The sequence below is a fragment of the Pteropus alecto genome, unplaced genomic scaffold, assembly GCF_000325575.1.
Source record: "Pteropus alecto unplaced genomic scaffold, ASM32557v1 scaffold25, whole genome shotgun sequence".
NCBI lineage: Eukaryota > Metazoa > Chordata > Mammalia > Chiroptera > Pteropodidae > Pteropus > Pteropus alecto.
The window spans coordinates 8,106,618-8,123,149 of record NW_006441955.1 but is presented as its reverse complement, the minus strand read 5'-3'; the positions used below and the strand labels follow the sequence as shown (position 1 = coordinate 8,123,149).

The window sequence follows — 16,532 nt, the reverse complement described above, 5'->3', positions numbered from 1 at the left end:
AGCATGGGTAAGTTTGGGCCCTGAGGGAAGGCATATTTATCAATCCTCAGCCAGTTCCACAATCTTTTCTGTAGACTGCAGGATTAGAAACACTTCTCTTTGCACTGGTAATTGCTTTTGACCAGTGCCCATACATTATGAAATACTTCATTAGCAAGAAAGATTAGTCTTCTGTACACCCTCCGGTTGCAGGTTAGGCAAGCTGATTGAAATGAAAAGCAAAGGGAAGATATAAGAATTTTTTATGATGGTGTTAGACAGAGGTTCTGGGAGCCAGGTTGAATTATGGTATTATACAGAATGGAGGCTCACTGATATCGAGAAGATGGACCCTATCCTATATTCATAGTGTGTTCTATACTTAGTTGGAAAATTGGGATAAAGAGGTACTTAGATTGATTTATGTAATACTGGAGCCTTCACATAGTTTTATAGATTATGCACATAGCAGTATTTATGTAATGCATATTCAGGTATCGCCTACCTTCCCAGTACCATCTTTCACCATTCCTTCACCTCAAATGTTACACTTCAGTCATTTACAACTACTTGAAATTCCCCATAAGTGCTGTGCTTTCTCTTATTTTCAAGGCTAACACATGCTTAGCTCATTGAAAATCACTCAGTAAACTTCAGTGGAATTTTATTCAGTATAACAAATGAATGCTGTTAAACATGTGAACCATTTATGTACCCAATCACCAATGTTTCGCCTGTCTAGTTCTCATCTGTCTTTCAAAATTCAGCTCAAGTACCATTTCTTCCAGTAAGCATTCCCTAACCACCATCCCTGTTCCCCTACTCATTCTGACAACTCAGCTGTATTAAATGACCCTCCAATATGCTCTCAAGCTCCTCTGCCTGATGGCACTCAACATAATGTTCTGTAACTACCTATTTTGTTGTTTTTGTTGTTGTTATTGATCACCCTCTTTAAACCAATCAGCTCCTTCAGAGCAAGTTCTGTTTCTCATTTATCTTTGTATCCTTACCAACCGGGCACAGTGTCTGGCATATAACTGACATTCAATAACAGTGGATGAAATGCATGCCTGAAACTAATATTTTGGTTGTTTGAACCAAAATATTAGTTAGATGATTTAGGTTTTGGTTGTTTGAACCAAAATATTAGATAGATGATTTAGGTTTCATACTCTAGTACTGCTGCTTTAGAATTTCAGAGGGGAAGGCAAATGGGGTGTGCTAATCTCATATCTGAAGTAACAATTATCTGTCAGAGAGGTGGCATTACTTATATATTCCAAGCTCCAAAGGATCCTACATGGTACTAGATTCCAAGAGATCCTAAATATGAAAAATAATGAAAGAAGAAGGCATAATCATCAGCACTAGGACTACAGTTTACTTAAAGTCTAGGCATTATGGAAGAAATCAGATGTCTTCCAGGAAAATAAATTTTGAAAAGAGATCTAGATGGTCAATAAACATAAGAAAAGGTGCTCAATATCATTAGTCATCGGGGAAACGTAAATTAAAATCACAATGCAATACAATCTCACAACATGCCCACCAAAACAGCAATAATAAAAAAGACAGTAGCAAATACTGGCAAAAAAAATGTAGAGTAACTGGAACTTTTATACTGTTGGTTGGAATGTAAATTAATGCAAACACGTGGAGAAAGTATAAATTGGTGCCAAATATGTACTAACTACCAAAACTGAATACATGTATCTGACTCTGATTCAATTCCTAAGTATATAACCAACAGAAATAAACACATAAAAAGGTCTCAGGTACTTTGAGATTCTAATAAAAAGTTCTCAATTCTGCTGGTCCATTGTCTTATGCTTTAAATAGAAAAGATACAATAACTGGAAGGAAAAGTACAGGATGCTAAAGGGAACTAGCTAGAATGGATCTCCAAAAGCAGGATGAAAGGACCAGACAATGCTGGGGTCAAGGAAGGAAAGCAATTTGGGGAAAGGTGGCTATGATATCAATAGGATGAAAGGTATTTCTGAATGACAGATAATAATAATGGTAATGAGCGCTTACTACATAACAGGCATTTTGTACATATGTGTGTGTACATGTATATAAAGCACTTTACGTGCATTTTTGTATTTAAACTCTATAAGGGGTTTTATGGAGAAAACTTAGGAAGTTATATCTTGCTATCCTAAAGCAATATTCAGAGAAAAAAAAAAAGTGTGCTCTCTTCTCATTCCCTACAGTCCTCAAGAGTCCTCTCGCCACTGGAAAAATGACTAGTAAACAGACTGACTGGAAAAAGCACTTAGACCAAAAAAATACAACAAAACTCTTTTCTCAAAGATATAACATATATTCCAAATAGAACTTGATTTTCTTAACCAAAAATTATACTTCAGAAAAAGATATTCTTATCAAATTCAAGTTTGAATAAACCTTTAATAAAAAGGCAATTTCTAAATCATTTTGAACTACGAATGACTACGAAAGACATATTTGCTCAAAAATATATTCGCTGAGACAAAGCACTTGATGGAATCAGTAAAAATTAAAATATATTTATCAAGGATATGATAATGTAACTTTCTGAAGAATGATTTTATACTTACAAATATAGAATGATTTTATACTTACAAATAAATAAGTCTTTTTTAGATCACTTTTAATAAGTGGTATATTGAATACTGTGAAGCTTGTAAGTATAACTATCAAATGAAAAAACAAAAAAAAAAAACAAAGCTCCAACGTTACACTAGTAGGCACCTGTTATAATATTGCACAGATTCAAAGAGCTTACACGAATATGGTACTCTAGAAAACCATGCTAGAGGACTCAAACAGTAGCCCCAGTAATGATAAAAATCTCATATGTAAGGTAGAAAAAAAACAGTATTTGTAAAACAATATTTATATGATAGCTTAAATATATGTTTATCTAAAATAGTAATATAAATGGAGAAAAGACATGCACAAGAATGTTTAAGACAGCTATATTTATAATAATCAAAAAGTAAAAACTACCCAAATGCTCATCAATAATGGAATGGTATATTCTTAATATAATATATACAATGATGATAATGAACAAATTACAACTACATGCAATGACATGGACAAATCTCATAATCTCAAATGAAAGAAGCCAGACACAAATATGACTCTGTACAAAATTCAAAAACAGGTGAAACTAATCTGTGGTTAGTGGTTATCTTTGTTGGGGGTGGAGGATGGAAACAGTAACTAAAACGAGACAAAAGTGGGGCTTGTGGGATACTGGTCTTTTGTTGTGTCATAGTGGTTATACAGGCATGTTCAGTTTATGAAAATTCATTGAAGATTTATGTAAAAAAAAACACTTAGAATGTATGTAACTTTTTGTGTATGTGGTATAATTTAGTGAAAAAAAATAAGAACGGACATGATTATATCTATACCTAGGCTCTGACAAGCCAAGGGGCATCATATGTGTTAGCAGCAGGGCCTTATCAGATGGTCAGTCACCTTTACTCATTTATATCAAGAGCCTTCACTCGAGAGTCAAGACAGTCATCTGACTCACACATGTTCTGACCCCTACCATCACCAGACTCCTGCCAAAATAACACAAAGCTCCTTTCTTCTTTGCCCAAGGTGAAACAAAAGTGTTATTGCTTTTCTCCAAATTTCCTTTCTTTGAAAGCCCTTTAAATTTCTCTAAAGGATAGTTCTGAACATAAAGCAGAAGACTTTATTCCTTTTGATGTAGCATTGATTAAATAAGCACTACCAGAACTCTATCAGGTAAATATCATTACACCAGTTTACAGATGAGGAAACTAGGAAATTGAGAACAATCGGTGAATGGCAAGATGGTATATCTGCCTCCATAGCCCGAGCTCAAAACTCACACTATTTTACCTCCCAATAACCAGGCTCACTTGATTGTAACATGCCAGGAATGCTTATTTGCATGTTTATCCTTGTACCTCCAGCATTTGAGTTGGGAAATTAGTGAAGGGACAGAATCTAGTTTTGATAGGCTAAAGAAGGACCTGAGACAATGGATGAGAATAATCAAGTACAGAGCACTGCTGTGTTCAGTTAAAATAAAGGTTGGGGCAGGGCTGTGGCCTTTCCTATAGATAAGATATACAAAAGTTATTCATCAAGAGCTGCCAAATGTCAAGAAAATAAAACAAGAACTAAAATACAATATGTATTTTAGTACAATATGTAACATGTACTCATTTTCTATTGAGAGAATTCATATATCCTTTAACTTTTTCCTCCTAGTTGGTTTTACTCTGAGGGTCTCTGTACTCGTTTGTTCATTCATTCATTTATTCATTCAACAAATATTTTCTGAGTGTCTAGGCACTACTCCAGAAGCTGAAAATACAAGTATAAATGGGACTTGCCTTATGGTGGAGAATATAAACAAACAAACATATAATGATGATATAATGGCCAAAAAGTTGAAGAAAATAAAGCAGAGTACATGTGAAGGGGTGGAGGTGGGAAAATAGGCTATTTTGAATAGATCGGTAAAGGCCTGAAGATGTGATTTTTTTATCAAAGATTTGCTCTACATCTAACTTCTTGGAGAACTGATTACATGATATGCTGCATTCCACTTTATTTTTAAAATCTATGTTTATACTCGTTTTAGATGGTAACTTTAAAGTATTTCTTTAAAACTAAGTCAAGCAAGAATTCCATAGAAGTAACTTGCTTTTTACATAATCATGTAAGGTGAATCATTTACATAGAGTCAAAAAAAGTCTTCCAGAGTATAAGTCATTATTTAAAACTGCTGGAGAAAGTATTAGCATTGAGATCAGAGATAACAGATTTGAAAAAAAATGTTCATAAATATCTTCACTCCAGATAAACAGCCGAATCTGCCAGAAACACTCCCAAAGCTTCTTAAATCATCCTTTCTCTTATGTCTTTCGAATTCTGGTCCTTTTGTCTCTATTCTTCTTTCTGTGTTTCTCTTATTCTACACACTTTGTCTCCTGTTTCTTCACCCTCCCTTCCTTTCCCATCTTCCATCTTCCCTTCCATCTCCATTAACTGCCTCTAATTGAATAATTTTTTGTTGACTATATTTAGTGAATATAATATTATGTTCTATAAAAGTTCTCTTTAAAGAATTGTGGAATGACTTTAGCGTTCTCTCCAAAACAAAATGAGAAATATAAACTGTGACATATCTGTAGGGCCTTAAGGATTTCATTTCAGTAGTTACCTAGAGATTATAACATGCATCTCTGACTTACTATGGTAAATATTTTTACCATTTCCTAGACAATGCAAAGACTTTAGTACACTTTATTTTTCCTCTCCTACTTTTTCTGTTATTGTTTTTTATTTCTACACATATCTTAAATCTTACAAGAGATTATTTTGTATAGCCAATATCACTCTGCCTAAAGAATTCCTATTGGTGTTCCCTTTACTGTTAGTCTGCTGGTGACAAATTCTCTCATTTATGCTTACTGGAAAATGTATTTTGCATTTTTAAAGAATATTTTTTTGGGTACAGAATTATAGATTTGCAGTTCATTTCTTTTACCTCTCTAAAGATATCATTATACCTTTTCCTCTCTTTCATTGATTTTGTAAAGAAAGTCAGAGTATTGTTGTTTCTTTTAAGACAATATGCATCTTTTATTCTCTGGCTACCTTTAAGATTTTCTCTTAACATTTTCTTTCATCTCTGCATAGAGAGATGCAGTCCACTCCAGTATAGGAAAGCATCAAGCAAACAGAACCAGTTTTGAACAGTTTTCTAATAATGTGCCTAAGAATGCTTTTCTTATATTTATTCTGCTTGGGGTTCATGGAGCTTATGAATCTGTGGCTTTATGTGTTTATTCAGTTTTAGAAAATTTCCTGCCATTATTTCTTCAAATAGCGCTTCTGTCCCAGTCGGTCTCTCCTCCCCTTCTAGAATTGTGTAGTGCCTATTCTCTATAATCACTGGTGATCCTGGGTTCAAAATAACACATTCACAGAACACAAATAGGTAGTAATATAATAACAATTTTACTTAGCGTTTTAGAAAAATTTAGGACTGTAAACACACCATAAGAATATGGATCAAATACGTCTACATCAGGAGTCCTTAAAACATCCAGTTGTTGCTTCCCCTGATCACACAGGGCAGACTAGATTGTGGGGGGGTGAGACTACATGCATGGATACAATGCACTCCAGCATTCATAAGTTTCAAAGAGTAACCACATATAACATCCCATTCATGCAGCTTCCAAGCACCCCACAAGGGCTGCACTGAGAATGAACACTGAGAAAAGCTGGAGGTCTGTTTCCCTAAAAGTTTTATGCTGGTAAAACAAAGTTAGTAACATAGTTTCTTATAGTATTAACATGTCTCTCCATAATCCCCCCCCCAATTCAGATGTAATTCACCAATCAAAGGTCATTTTCACAATAAATACTGGGGTTTGGTAACAGCACTGAACAAAAGCCTGCACTAAACTTTATCAGTACAGGTTACACTAATACATATGTTAGACTTTTCACTGTGTTCGCATTTGTCTCTTGCACTTTCTTTCCATCAATCTGTCTGTCTATGCTTCAGTCTGGATACTTCCTTCTAATCTATTTTCTAGTTCGCTAATCCTCTTTTCAACAGACTATAATCTGTTGTCAAACCATCCATACAGTTCTAACTCAATTATTCTACTTTTCAGTTATAGAATTTCCTTTGATTATTTTTATAGAGTCCACTTCTCTGCTAAAATTCTCCATCTTGAACTTATTAGTCACAGTTATCTTAAACTCCATGTCTGATAACTTTACTATCTCAATCACCTATGAGTTTGCTCCTATTGTCTTGATCTTGTCTCTTGGAATGTTGAACATGTGTGTGAAAAACTGTAGAGGTTCCAGATGATTTCATTTTCCTCCAGAGAATAAAGATAGGAGGCAGATCATCTTAATAGTCTAGGACTAAGTTGATTCTAAGATGGATTTCAGTCTTCAGGGAGTTGCAACCAAAACCCCAATCGTTTACCAGGACTCTCCTCTTTGACAAGCTGTGAATTCCAATGTTGTCTTCCCAGGATTTAAACTCTGCTTAGCTTTTCTGCCCTTTAGACACTGCTCTCAGTTTGGCTCTTACATTTACCATCATTACAAGTTAGCAAATGACTCAAAAGTCAAACAATACGTCAGACACTCCAATGCATTTTTCGTCTGAAGGGGATATTGACTGCTCAAGCACTGGCTGCCTTCAAACAGATTTTTTAAATTTCTCCAGATTTTCTAATTGTTCATCACTAGAAGGTTGATTTAATACAAGTTATAAGTCATAGCTGGGTATGAGAGTCAATCACACTAGATAAAATGTACATGCAATAACAGAATATTAAGGTTAAAAAGGACTTTATAAATTATATATCTATGCCAAGCTTCCATTCAAGCTAGGAATTTGGTGGTAACAATCTTGAAAGATTATCATCCAGTATCTAAGTAAATATGTCAGTGACAGAAATCTAACTGATTTATGGTACAAGTTGTACCACTCCTAGACAAGCTCCTTGATAGAAAGATCCTTGTTTTTCTGGATTATTATTTGCTTCCTTAAAATATTCACCCAATAGTCACAGTTCTGTCCTTCAAAGCGTTATTGAATATGTTGACTCCTTTTTCCAGATGGTACTTTAGCTACTTAAAAAACAGCTATCACACTTAAAATACGTCTTCTCACAGTATCAAAAATATTTCTTACCACATTCCCTCTACCATAACTCAAATGGCAAACTTTTAAGGCTTCTCTACTCTGAATGAAATATAATTGGGTAAGTCTTTTCCAAATTGTGATGCCAAGAACTTAACCCAATATTCAAAATTCAGCTTAATCCAAAGTACAGCAGAACTATACTAGCTCTACAACTACCAACTAATATGGCCTCTAACAGCTATTTTCCATCCAATTTTTACATTTAAGCATTCATAATATATACTTTCCAAGCTGTGGTCAGCTAAAACTTGCAAATCTTAGGAACGGCTATCAACTGTTCTACTCTTTTATGTACCTGATTTTTGTTTTTGTTTTTAACATGAATGCTAGATTTGATACTTGTCCCTATTAAATTTCACTGTCTTGGTTTTCACCTAGCAATCCAGTCAATGTAAATTTAAATTGTGATTCTGTGATTTGCCTATTAATTATCTCATCTAGCTTTATGCTATCCTAAAGAGGAAATTATACTATACTTTTTAAACAGAATCAATGACTGAGATTTCCTTTTAGGATGACATCTAACTTATTTGGAAATAAGTTAGCATCAATAAGCCATTCAGAACACATTTCTTCATCTTATCCACAAAGCTACTATAAGACACAAAGTCGAATTTCTTGTTGAAATCAGACTTATAGCGTGTAGTATAACTGTTATACTGTGAATCAGAGGAACACTAAGGGTGCCTGGTATACATTTGAGTAAAAGGTGGATTCATCATATCATATTTGACTTAGAATTCAAATGTTAGACAAGAATCAAGTAAATTCTCTGATGAATATTTCCCACTGTTTTAAATTAGTAAATCATCTGTTGTATCATGGTCACATTCTTAACACTGGTAAAAATATTTGATTAAAATCCAATATGACTAAACACAGTAAATGCTTAATACCTATTATTTCATTAAGTCTGGGAAAACTGAAGTCAATTATGTAATACGATATACTAACAAGTTAAATACACTAAGAAAACAAAATTAATACTTATGGTATTTATCAAGAATTTAGAAAAATTTAATGATATATTTATAATTTTTTATTTCATTATTTTCAGTCGTGATAGCTAGATAACTACATTATATTTAATCTGTAATTTAGAAATGGAGAGATGTTAAATGAGAACATATTGCTCATGGCATTTTTAATTGTACATAAAACATAAAATAATATGAAGAAAAAATTATGGAAAAAAGTATTTTAACAAACTGGTACACTGGCATTCAGAATAAGAAACATAACAAGATCTGATAATTATCATTAATCACATAATAACCTAAGGGCAAATTTAAAAAGACATATTAACACTTTGAAAACAAAGAGACCACCAAAAGAAATACTGCAAAATTCATCAGAGGCAAACATCATTAAACATAAGACACCACTTAAGCAAGAATACTATTCCCTTGAAGGGGTGAAGACAGTTGCTATTATTAGTAGAGATAAGAGCTGCCTCAAATTCTTTCCTTAATAACACCATACTAAAAATAAAACGGTTTACCACATTTCAAAATAAACACATTGCTTTACATATGCATTTCAATCATTTAAATAATAAGTAAAAATCTATTTAACCGGATTCAAGGTGCTTTCTCTTATATTTGCATTTAATAAACATACTAGGGAGATTTGCTCTCATTTTTATAGCACATTCAGAATTTTAGAGGTCTTGCTGTACAAATAGATGGCATGGCCCATGTGAGTAAATTCCACATCCTGTGTGACGTGTTACTCATTAGCTATTAAAGGATTTGAGATTAGATCTTCTGCTAGATCAAATTAAATTATCTGCTTGGCTTTAAAAAATTAACTACTCTCTCTATAAAATATTTTTTCTATCAAGAAAACCACAGGAATCTCAAAAGAATAAATGGGGCAGTATTATCATTACAAAGCAGTAATACCGAATGCTTAAAGAAAAGCTAACATAGACCACAAGTAAATATTTTGATGTGTTTTTACAAAAAAAAAAAAAAAAAAATTTAAAGCAGTGCCATGTCAGCATGGGAAAGGGAAAAAGTCCAAGGAACTGAGGTAATCACCTCAGTATATGATCAAACTACAAAAATCTTTTTTAATTTACATAGATATGTTAGGACAAAGTTTGTAGGAAGGCATTTTTAGCTCAGTCTGTATTTTCTGTAGTTTAAAAACATAAACTTTATTATTTTGGTTCTATTTTAAGGAGACAAGGCCTTAAAAAAGACCCACACATAACTGCCAGCTGCTGCTCACAAGCTCTCTCCTTCCTTTCTCCATTTCTGCTTCCTTCCTTGAAGAATTCTATGATCGCTACCACAAGATCTGGAATTATATAGTGTTTGTATGCATGCACTGCGAGTGGTATATAGGAGAGGGTGATGAGTAAGCAGTGTCTAGAGAATTAATTTTCTGAATATGTACCTGAGAAAAACAAAACAAGAGATTGTAAACTCTTCTTTCCCCTCATCAAATAAATTTCTGTTCTCAGAACCAGATCACAGATTCCGAGTTCAGCCAATTATGGGTTTAAGTACACTATAGGACCTAAGTACATAATAGTACATAAGACTTAAGTCCTTTTGAGCATCTTCTACATTTTCTTATGTACTTCTCATGACAGTGTAAGAGAACATATGGTATTCTCGTTTTTATAGATCAAGTGACTCTGGCTTAAGGCCACACAGCTGGCTTACAACACAGCAAAAGTTCCACACCAGGTCCTCAAAATCCTAATTCTCTATACTATGTGCCTTGTTGCCTTTGAGAACTTACCCTGAATTTATCCATATTCATAACATTGTTTCCTATGGGAAATATCTTTTGAGAGTCAACTGATTACACAAAATGAACAAAATCCATTTTGAAGTTAAGAACAAAATTACCTACGTCAAAATCATATGATATATGTCAGCCAAAAACTCTAAAAAGTACATCGTTTACCTAATTGTTTCAGTGATATAACTCTATTGATTTTGATTCAAACACTAATCTTATAGTATTTGAGAAGAAATATAGCTTCAATATTTGGCACGATTTCAAAAGTAAAATCAGTTCAACTAGTAATTTATATGAATGCTCACTATTATTTCTGTTTCATCCTTAGTTTATCCATTTTCCATATTTGTGAAAAAACGAATTACATGACTTATTCAAAAAAGAGACTGCATTTTAATATAAACATTAAGTATGATATAGCACAAACAGTCATTTAGAACTTTCCTCAATGCAGGCCACCAAAAAAAAGGGGCAGATTTTTTGAGACATCTCTGTCTCAAAGTTGATGTCAGAAATGAAGGCACTTCTAAACACAGCAAACACTTAACACCTCACACAGGGTGCGGAATTTACTCACGTGGGCCATGCCATCTATTTGTATGGCAATTTATCTTTGTTAAAGCTCTTTTACATACCTCAACTCATTTAATCCTCATAAAAATTCTATAAGGTAGGCAAGGCAAGTGTTATTGTCATTTTACAAAGGAAGAAACAGGCTCAGAAAAGTTTAATGGTTTTCCCAAAGCCATATAACTAGTAGTGCAATTAAAATCCAGAGCTAATTAATCCCTTCCAAAATCAAACGTTCTTTCCAAGACATCAAATCATTTTTACAAGTTCTGTTTGGTCTGGTTACTAAAAGTTATTGGTAATCTTAGTCAAGGTTAGTTTCACAGTAAGAAAAAAAACCTGAAACACCTAGCATTTCTAAGAAATTTGGGTTAAAATTGTTAGAATTCAGCACATTCATCATATAAGAAATGGAATGAAGTATAAAAGTTGGAAATATAAAAATATGAATTTTAAGCTTACATATGGAGTTTCAAAAAAACTTTTATTCTCTCTAAATGTGAACTAAAGTAAAAACATTTAAATATTATTTTTCAATCCTTGATAAATATCTATGGAAATGTAAAATTATATCCTTGTAGGTTTGAAACTCACAAGATAACATATTATGCATTTTGACTTTACATTCTATATAGCATAGCCTTTGGATTCAGAGTATCTGAATCTGATTATCGATTCTGCCAATTACTAGCACTGTAACCTTGGGCAACTTAAGGTGTCTGAGTCTCAATTTATTCATTTGTAAAATGGAGATAATACCAAACTCAGGATTACTTTGAGGAATAAATAAATCAAATCCATAGACAGACAGTACTTAGAATATACTAAAAACTGAATCAAATTGTAACTTTTATCACAAAATGTTATAAATGTTTCCTTTTTCTTTTGTTCTACATTAAGTCTACATCTCAGCCCTGGTCTTCAGCAATTCAAATTTCCATTAAACCAGAAGGAAAAATTAAACACATTCATTTTGAAATTAAGGCTTTTAAAGAAATTAGTTTAACGATAAAGTTGTAAAGGCCCTGACAGACTGCATGTTCTAGTTCTCCCTTCTAGAAGGAAACAGCCCACAGAGGTTAAATGTCTTGTTCTCAGGAGACAAAACAATCCCAGGAAGGGCCCAAAGTACCACAAGTACAGCTCTCAGGTCCACCAACTGACCATGAAGCTGTCTGAAATTCAATTTATCATTTGGGACTTGGTATTTACATTTAAGAAAAGAACCCTGCTTGTTAAAAATTTTTCAATGTCTATGGCCATGCCACCTTGAACGTGCCCGATCTTGTCTGATCTCGGAAGCTAAGCAGAGTTGGGCCTGGTTAGTACTTGGGAGATGGGAGACCACCTAGGACTATCAAGGACTGTAGGCATTAAAAAAAAAAAATCACTTATCTTTCCAGTTACCTCAAAAATAAGGGGGAATTAGTAAAACATTTATGTAAATTCTTGAAAGCCAATTCTGTGGGCCATTCAAGTAGCTATTTGAAAAACAAAGAAGGTAAGATCTTGAGGAGACTTTGCTAGCTAGAGAGAAGTTAGTGAGCTTGCAAAGTACCTCTTGGTGCATAATTTCAATAAAGAGTAATTACTTTGAAAACCAAACCTATCAATCCTCATCTTAAAAATGCAGACTGCTTTTTAAATAAATAGCATTACATTATGCCTTTTTTCAACCAGTCTTTGCATAACACAAACAACACATCTATTCTAGAATTTCTATCACCTCTGCTAATTAGGTAAGAACTGAACAAGCCTAATCACAAGAGCTCTTGAAGAGCAAGCAGTCTCACCCTATCCTAAAGAGTAAGAACTGAAACCATCAAAATGGAGGAAAATCTTAAATAAAAAATATTACTTTTAAACTCTGTCATCCTACATAATGTTCCCATAAGTAACCTTACAACAGAATAATAAAGGAGAAAATTCAGTTTAGAACATTTTAAAGAAAGCTGATTATCTGTCAACAAATAGAGAAGAATTTCCATATTTTTTAAAAATAACTTGAAAATAGTGCTATTAAAACCTATGCCATTTTAAAAATATATAATTAGCATAACAATTAAGAGAGAAGGCACATAAGCTATTCCTCATTCCTCCATTTCCATGGTCTTAGTCATATAAAACAAAATCATCTATTAAGTTTTTAGTAGAAATCAACTTTACATCTATAGCAGTTAAAAACATGTGTTTTCAACAAAAGGTTCTGGAACTGGATAACTATATTCAAAAATATTGACCTTATACCTCATCAAATTCAATACTCAAAAATTAACTCAAGATGGATCACAGACATAAATATAAAAGCTAAAACAGTAAAACACTTAGAAGACAACATAAGAGACAATCCTTGAGACCCAAAGCAAAGATTTCTTAGATATTACATCAAAAGCATGGTCTACAAAATGAAAAACAAATCAATAAATTAGACATCATAAAAATTCAAAACTTTAACGATTCAAAAAAACATGATTAAGAAAACGAAAAGTCAAACATACTGAGAGGAAATATTCACTTTAACAATAAAGGACTTACATCTAGAATTTATAAAGAATTCTTATAATTCAACACATGAGATGGCGAACCACCCAATAAAAAAATGAGCGAAAGATAGGAAGACAGCTCACCCAAGAAAAAATATAAATGGCTAATAAGTACACAAAAAGCTGTTCGACATCAATAGTGCTTAAGAAAACTCAAATTAAAGTCACAATGAGATATCATTTCAAACCCATTAGAATGGGTGTAAGACAAACCTAACAAATGTTGGTGAGGATGTGGTGAAATGAGAACACTCATACACTTTGGAAAACAGTTTGCAGTTTCTCAAAAAGCTAAATATAAAACTATGATACGACCCAGCAATTCTATTTCTAGTTATCTCCCCAAGATATATAAAAACATATCTCCAAACACTTAGATGTGAATGTTTATGGTGGCATTATTTGCATTAACCCAAAATTGAAAACAATGTCTATCAACTGGTGAATGTATAGACAGAATGTAGCACACCCACAAACTGGAATATTATTCAGCAACAAAAAGGATCTACTGACACATGCTGTGTCATGCATGAATCTCAAAAACATTGTTAAAGAAGCCAGACATGACAGACTCCACATTGAATGATCCCATTTATAAGAACTGTCCAGAGAACACAAATTTATACAGACAGAAAACAGATTAGTGGTTTTCCGAGGTTGAGGGTAGGAATAAGGATTAACTGTAAATAGGCATAAAGGATCCTACTGTAGTACCGAAAATGTTCTAAAATTGATACATGATGAAAATTGCACCACTCGGTAAAGTTACTAAAAAATCATTGAATTGTACACTTGGAATCAGAAAATTTTATAATGTGTAAAATATATCAACAAAGTTGTTTTTAAAAATGCATGTGCTTTTGTTTCTTATCCCTTAAAGAATTAAATAACTTTCGATTGTAGCAACTTTTTAATTTGTATTAAACGACTGTACTAATCCTAACCTTGGAAGGGAAAACCACAATCTAACTTTAGAGAAGCTCTAACACAGTGTTAGGAATACCCCTCAAAATGGTTGCTCATTGGACACAGGATTGCTCATAAATCAAAGTACCTTCTGTTGGTTTATATTTTAAGAAGCCAGTGCCTGGAAGCTGCTCAAGAGTAATATAAACAAAAGAGACTTAATCTGTACTTTGACAACGGGCCAACTGATTTGATAGATATTTTAGTCTACATTCAAATTACAGTTGAAGAATTTAAAGAAATAAAAATGTTAACACAATTTAGGACATGTGTTAAGTTATATAACTTTGAGAGTGTACATCCAGATAGCAAAGGCGCTGTTTACGCAAATGCATCATATTAAAATGCAATAGTCCTTAGTAATGATATTTAATGACAAGTAATGTTTCAGGTATTAATCCAATCCCCGGATATTCCTATATTCATTCTAAACATATCCTAACTACCCCCTTAATTTATGAGGTCTTTCAAAAATAACCCAAAGAATCACAGCCCTCCTGAGACTTCAAAGAATTTTACAAACTTTTTAGTCTGGACACAAATACTACCTTTTCTGTAAGGCCTTGCCTGACACCTTATGGAAAAGTGCTGACCTCACAAAATTCCCTGCCTGCCTTCCTTGACTCATTTTTCTCATTAATACTAAACATGCTACGTATTTTACATAATACATTGTGATTATTGTTTGTCTTCTCCTACTAGCGTATGAACTCCACAAAAGAAAGGATTTTAAATCTAGTTTTGCTCCTTGCGGGATCCCCATTACCTACAACAGAGCATAAAGCACACTGTAGGTGCTCAATAAGTGTTTTCTAAACAAGCGAAAGGGTATCAGATATATGTAAGCAAAAGAGCTGATCCTTGCCCCAGGAATGAACGACGAATTTCTTCTATTTAACCGACTTAAGATTAAAATATGAATTTTAAAGAAAATAGAGGACTCAAAATCTCCAGACTGCCTATCCAACATTTCTATAGCAGAAAGGGGGATGGTGGGGGCTGGGGGTGGGGGGAAAGCTAACATTTACCTATAACGAATTTGCAACAATCAATGGAAAGTATTTTTAATAAACTGACTCTGGGTCTGGAGAGAGGACTAATTAATTAAATCCCATGTGATACTTGTTAATAACAGAAAAAGGAAAGTTTAATACTTAGAAAGAAGTAAAAATTTCAACAGCAGCCTGTTTTTCTACACCCAAAATGAGATCCCATCACCAACAAAACAGATCTCAGAAGAATCTGCTTTAGCAGTTTTGGCCTCCTCAGCCACACACCCTCCAAGGTGCGATACCAAGAAACCTTTTTTCTCCCCGCATTCCAGAAGCTCTCCTAGAACCATTTTACAGATGCCAACCAACCTCAGACTTCCCAGTTCTAATTGACCCCTGACCCAATCCAGCCGCACCTGAGCATTATCACACGCCCTGCAGAAACATCTACCCACCTCTCAGCCCCCAAACATCCCCTAAACAGTCAGCTCCACCAACTCATAGTCATGCAGCGTGAAAGAATCCGGATAGGGGCCTCCAGCCTGGCCAGAACTGGAAGACATTTTACACCTCATCCTGGTTTTGCCAGTTTCTGTGTGACCTTGGGCACGGCCCTCAACGTCTAAGAGTCCCCATCTCTTCACCTTCAAGGTGAGGATGTCACCTGCAGCAAGCTGCTGCAAGGATTAAATGAAATCGCAGGTAAAGCACCTAACAGGGCACCTGGCACGAAATGGGAACTCGAAATCACCAGTAGCGGGTGGTATTCCCCAGTCCTATCCATACGGTCTCAGAGCTGCAGGGCACCTTACCGAACAGTCCAAAACCTCCCGGTTTCGGAGAAGAGGACACTGAGGTCCAAGGAAGGAGAAGCGCCTTGCTCCCGACCACGGGGACAGGCGGCTGGGCGCTAGCCCTGGACCTCGGTCCCCTGTGCCCCCGCCTGAACCCTCGCTTCTCCTCACTCGGCCCACCCCGCGCCGGCTCCAGGCGCCGCTG

General features: G+C 34.3%; 1 protein-coding gene across 1 annotated transcript in view; it reads right to left on the bottom strand.

The window, feature by feature from the left end:
* The window catches only part of PRKAA2 (protein kinase AMP-activated catalytic subunit alpha 2), a 56,405-nt gene extending 39,943 nt beyond the window's left edge, over positions 1 to 16,462 (bottom strand). Inside the window, exon 1 of the mRNA XM_025052070.1 lies at positions 16,346 to 16,462. The gene's annotated coding sequence lies outside the window, so the exon portion shown is untranslated. The remainder of the gene's footprint in view (positions 1 to 16,345) is intronic.
* Positions 16,463 to 16,532: the final 70 nt, after the last annotated feature.